This window comes from Carassius carassius, chromosome 11 (genome assembly GCF_963082965.1).
Source record: "Carassius carassius chromosome 11, fCarCar2.1, whole genome shotgun sequence".
NCBI lineage: Eukaryota > Metazoa > Chordata > Actinopteri > Cypriniformes > Cyprinidae > Carassius > Carassius carassius.
This window is the reverse complement of record NC_081765.1, coordinates 1354596-1359595: the sequence shown is the minus strand read 5'-3', so window position 1 is coordinate 1359595 and position 5000 is coordinate 1354596. Positions and strand designations below refer to the sequence as shown.

Here is a 5000-nt window from a genome sequence, read left to right as displayed (position 1 = left end):
AGAGTCAATGCCCAATCTCAGAATCTAAGCAGGTTTGGGCCCAGTTAGTACTTGGATGGGAGACTGCCTGGAAATACAGATTATAGTGGCTGATCTTTAAATAGCCCTCTCTTTGCAGCCTCCTTCGCTTACTGCCATACCAGCCTGGCTATGCCTGATCTCGTCTGATCTCGGAAGCTAAGCAGGTTTGGGCCTGGTTAGTACTTGGATGGGAGACCGCCTGGGAATACCAGGTGCTGTAAGCTTTTAGGTTTCCTTCTCTACTTATATAATGCACTGGCGGTTATAGTGGCTGATCTTTAAATAGCCCTCTCTTTGCAGCTTCCTTCGTTTACGGCCATACCAGCCTGGCTATGCCCGATCTTGCCTGATCTCGGAAGCTAAGCAGGTTTGGGCCTGGTTAGTACTTGGATGGGAGACCGCCTGGGAATACCAGGTGCTGTAAGCTTTTAGGTTTCCTTCTCTACTTATATAATGCACTGGCGGTTATAGTGGCTGATCTTTAAATAGCCCTCTCTTTGCAGCTTCCTTCGTTTACGGCCATACCAGCCTGGCTATGCCCGATCTTGCCTGATCTCGGAAGCTAAGCAGGTTTGGGCCTGGTTAGTACTTGGATGGGAGACTGCCTGGGAATACCAGGTGCTGTAAGCTTTTAGGTTTCCTTCTCTACTTATATAATGCACTGGCGGTTATAGTGGCTGATCTTTAAATAGCCCTCTCTTTGCAGCCTAGTACTTTTGGAATTTTTCAGTAATTATCTAATAGTTTTGCATAAATAAAAAAAAAAAAAAAAAAAGAGTCAATGCCCAGTCTTAGAAAACCGAAACAGGTTTGGGCCTGGTTAGTACTTTTGGAAATTTTCACTAATAGTCTAATAATCTTGCGAAAAAAAAAAAAAAAAAAAGAGTCAATGCCCAGTCTCAGAAAACCAAAAGAGGTTTGGGCCTGGTTAGTACTTTTGGAAATTTTCACTAATTGTCTAATAATCTTGCAAAAAAAAAAAAAAAGAGTCAATGCCCAGGCTTAGAAAACCGAAACAGGTTTGGGCCTGATTAGTACTTTTGGAAATTTTCTGTAATTATGTAATAAATTTGCAAAAAAAAAATTTAAATAAATAAAGAGTCAATGCCCAATCTCAGAATCTAAGCAGGTTTGGGCCCAGTTAGTACTTGGATGGGAGACTGCCTGGAAATAACGATTATAGTGGCTGATCTTTAAATAGCCCTCTCTTTGCAGCCTCCTTCGCTTACTGCCATACCAGCCTGGCTATGCCCGATCTCGTCTGATCTCGGAAGCTAAGCAGGTTTGGGCCTGGTTAGTACTTTTGGACATTTTCACTAATTGTCTAATAATCTTGCAAAAAAAAAACAAAAAAAGAGTCAATGCCCAGTCTTAGAAAACCGAAACAGGTTTGGGCCTGGTTAGTACTTTTGGAATTTTTCACTAATTGTCTAATAATCTTGCAAAAAAAAACAAAAAAAGAGTCAATGGCCAGTCTTAGAAAACCGAAACAGGTTTGGGCCTGATTAGTACTTTTGGACATTTTCACTAATAGTCTAATAATCTTGCAAAAAAAAAAAAAAAAGAGTCAATGCCCAGTCTTAGAAACCCGAAAGAGGTTTGGGCCTGGTTAGTACTTTTGGAAATTTTCACTAATAGTCTAATAATCTTGCAAAAAAAAAAAAAAAAAAAGAGTCAATGCCCAGTCTCAGAAAACCAAAAGAGGTTTGGGCCTGGTTAGTACTTTTGGAAATTTTCACTAATTGTCTAATAATCTTGCAAAAACAAAAAAAGAGTCAATGCCCAGGCTTAGAAAACCGAAACAGGTTTGTGCCAGGTTAGTACTTTTGGAATTTTTCAGTAATTATCTAATAGTTTTGCATAAATAAAAAAAAAAAAAAGAGTCAATGCCCAGTCTTAGAAAACCAAAAGAGGTTTGGGCCTGGTTAGTACTTTTGGAAATTTTCACTAATTGTCTAATAATCTTGCAAAAAAAGAGTCAATGCCCAGTCTTAGAAAACCGAAACAGGTTTGGGCCAGGTTAGTACTTTTGGAAGTTTTCAGTAATTATGTAATAAATGTGCAAAAAAAAAATTTAAATAAATAAAGAGTCAATGCACAATCTCAGAATCTAAGCAGGTTTGGGCCCAGTTAGTACTTGGATGGGAGACTGCCTGGAAATACAGATTATAGTGGCTGATCTTTAAATAGCCCTCTCTTTGCAGCTTCCTTCGTTTACGGCCATACCAGCCTGGCTATGCCCGATCTTGCCTGATCTCGGAAGCTAAGCAGGTTTGGGCCTGGTTAGTACTTGGATGGGAGACTGCCTGGGAATACCAGGTGCTGTAAGCTTTTAGGTTTCCTTCTCTACTTATATAATGCACTGGCGGTTATAGTGGCTGATCTTTAAATAGCCCTCTCTTTGCAGCCTAGTACTTTTGGAATTTTTCAGTAATTATCTAATAGTTTTGCATAAATAAAAAAAAAAAAAAAAAAAGAGTCAATGCCCAGTCTTAGAAAACCGAAACAGGTTTGGGCCTGGTTAGTACTTTTGGAAATTTTCACTAATAGTCTAATAATCTTGCAAAAAAAAAAAAAAAAAAAAAAGAGTCAATTCCCAGTCTCAGAAAACCAAAAGAGGTTTGGGCCTGGTTAGTACTTTTGGAAATTTTCACTAATTGTCTAATAATCTTGCAAAAAAAAAAAAAAAAAGAGTCAATGCCCAGGCTTAGAAAACCGAAACAGGTTTGTGCCAGGTTAGTACTTTTGGAATTTTTCAGTAATTATCTAATAGTTTTGCATAAACAAACAAAAAAAAAAAAAGAGTCAATGCCCAGTCGTAGAAAACCGAAACAGGTTTGGGAATGGTTAGTACTTTTGGAAATTTTCACTAATAGTCTAATAATCTTGCAAAAAAAAAAAAAAAAAAGAGTCAATGCCCAGTCTTAGAAAACCAAAAGAGGTTTGGGCCTGGTTAGTACTTTTGGAAATTTTCACTAATTGTCTAATATTCTTTGCAAAAAAAAAAAAAAGAGTCAATGCCCAGTCTTAGAAATCCTTAACAGGTTTGGGCCAGGTTAGTACTTTTGGAAATTTTCAGTAATTATGTAATAAATTTGCAAAAAAAAAAATTTAAATAAATAAAGAGTCAATGCCCAATCTCAGAATCTAAGCAGGTTTGGGCCCAGTTAGTACTTGGATGGGAGACTGCCTGGAAATACCGATTATAGTGGCTGATCTTTAAATAGCCCTCTCTTTGCAGCCTCATTCGCTTACTGCCATACCAGCCTGGCTATGACCGATCTTGTCTGATCTCGGAAGCTAAGCAGGTTTGGGCCTGGTTAGTACTTGGATGGGAGACTGCCTGGGAATACCAGGTGCTGTAAGCTTTTAGGTTTCCTTCTCTACTTATATAATGCACTGGCGGTTATAGTGGCTGATCTTTAAATAGCCCTCTCTTTGCAGCCTAGTACTTTTGGAATTTTTCAGTAATTATCTAATAGTTTTGCATAAAAAAAAAAAAAAAAAAAAAAAAAAGAGTCAATGCCCAGTCTTAGAAAACCGAAACAGGTTTGGGCCTGGTTAGTACTTTTGGAAATTTTCACTAATAGTCTAATAATCTTGCAAAAAAAAAAAAAAAAAAAAGAGTCAATGCCCAGTCTCAGAAAACCAAAAGAGGTTTGGGCCTGGTTAGTACTTTTGGAAATTTTCACTAATTGTCTAATAATCTTGCAAAAAAAAAAAAAAGAGTCAATGCCCAGGCTTAGAAAACCGAAACAGGTTTGTGCCAGGTTAGTACTTTTGGAATTTTTCAGTAATTATCTAATAGTTTTGCATAAACAAAAAAAAAAAAAAAAGAGTCAATGCCCAGTCTTAGAAAACCGAAACAGGTTTGGGCCTGGTTAGTACTTTTGGAAATTTTCACTAATAGTCTAATAATCTTGCAAAAAAAAAAAAGAGTCAATATCCAGTCTTAGAAAACCAAAAGAGGTTTGGGCCTGGTTAGTACTTTTGGAAATTTTCACTAATTGTCTAATATTCTTGCAAAAAAAAAAAAAAGAGTCAATGCCCAGTCTTAGAAATCCTTAACAGGTTTGGGCCAGGTTAGTACTTTTGGAAATTTTCAGTAATTATGTAATAAATTTGCAAAAAAAAAAATTTAAATAAATAAAGAGTCAATGCCCAATCTCAGAATCTAAGCAGGTTTGGGCCCAGTTAGTACTTGGATGGGAGACTGCCTGGAAATACCGATTATAGTGGCTGATCTTTAAATAGCCCTCTCTTTGCAGCCTCCTTCGCTTACTGCCATATCAGCCTGGCTATGCCCGATCTCGTCTGATCTCGGAAGCTAAGCAGGTTTGGGCCTGGTTAGTACTTGGATGGGAGACTGCCTGGGAATACCAGGTGCTGTAAGCTTTTAGGTTTCCTTCTCTACTTATATAATGCACTGGCGGTTATAGTGGCTGATCTTTAAATAGCCCTCTCTTTGCAGCCTCCTTCCCTTACGGCCATACCCGCCTGGCTATGCCCGATCTTGTCTGATCTCGGAAGCTAAGCAGGTTTGGGCCTGGTTAGTACTTGGATGGGAGACTGCCTGGGAATACCAGGTACTGTAAGCTTTTAGGTTTCCTTCTCTACTTATATAATGCACTGGCGGTTATAGTGGCTGATCTTTAAATAGCCCTCTCTTTGAAGCCTCCTTCGCTTACGGCCATACCAGCCTGGCTATGCCCGATCTTGTCTGATCTTGGAAGCTAAGCAGGTTTGGGCCTGGTTAGTATTTGGATGGGAGAATGCCTGGGAATACCAGGCGCTGTAAGCTTTTAGGTTTCCTTCTCTACTAATATAATGCACTGGCGGTTATAGTGGCTGATCTTTAAATAGCCCTCTTTTTGCAGCCTAGTACTTTTGGAAATTTTCACTAATTGTCTAATAATCTTGCAAAAAAAAAAAAAAAGAGTCAATGCCCAGCCTTAGAAAACCGAAACAGGTTTGGGTCT

General features: G+C 38.4%; 6 non-coding genes and 2 pseudogenes across 6 annotated transcripts; all 8 read left to right on the top strand.

Annotated features, from left to right (window-relative positions):
• The first annotated feature begins 126 nt into the window (after positions 1-126).
• LOC132153378 (5S ribosomal RNA) lies at positions 127-245 on the top strand. The gene has a single exon (XR_009436698.1). It is a non-coding gene; the product is annotated as a 5S ribosomal RNA (ribosomal RNA).
• Positions 246-329: 84 nt separating this feature from the next.
• On the top strand, positions 330-448 carry LOC132153508 (5S ribosomal RNA). Its single transcript, XR_009436822.1, has one exon. It is a non-coding gene; the product is annotated as a 5S ribosomal RNA (ribosomal RNA).
• Positions 449-532: 84 nt separating this feature from the next.
• LOC132153617 (5S ribosomal RNA) lies at positions 533-651 on the top strand. Its single transcript, XR_009436926.1, has one exon. It is a non-coding gene; the product is annotated as a 5S ribosomal RNA (ribosomal RNA).
• A 1582-nt stretch (positions 652-2233) lies between these two features.
• On the top strand, positions 2234-2352 carry LOC132153616 (5S ribosomal RNA). The gene has a single exon (XR_009436925.1). It is a non-coding gene; the product is annotated as a 5S ribosomal RNA (ribosomal RNA).
• A 918-nt stretch (positions 2353-3270) lies between these two features.
• LOC132153707 (5S ribosomal RNA) lies at positions 3271-3389 on the top strand. The gene has a single exon (XR_009437013.1). It is a non-coding gene; the product is annotated as a 5S ribosomal RNA (ribosomal RNA).
• Positions 3390-4297: 908 nt separating this feature from the next.
• Positions 4298-4416, top strand: LOC132153506 (5S ribosomal RNA). The gene has a single exon (XR_009436820.1). It is a non-coding gene; the product is annotated as a 5S ribosomal RNA (ribosomal RNA).
• Positions 4417-4500: 84 nt separating this feature from the next.
• LOC132153741 (5S ribosomal RNA) lies at positions 4501-4619 on the top strand (annotated as a pseudogene).
• An 84-nt stretch (positions 4620-4703) lies between these two features.
• LOC132153833 (5S ribosomal RNA) lies at positions 4704-4822 on the top strand (annotated as a pseudogene).
• The last annotated feature ends 178 nt before the right edge of the window (positions 4823-5000 follow it).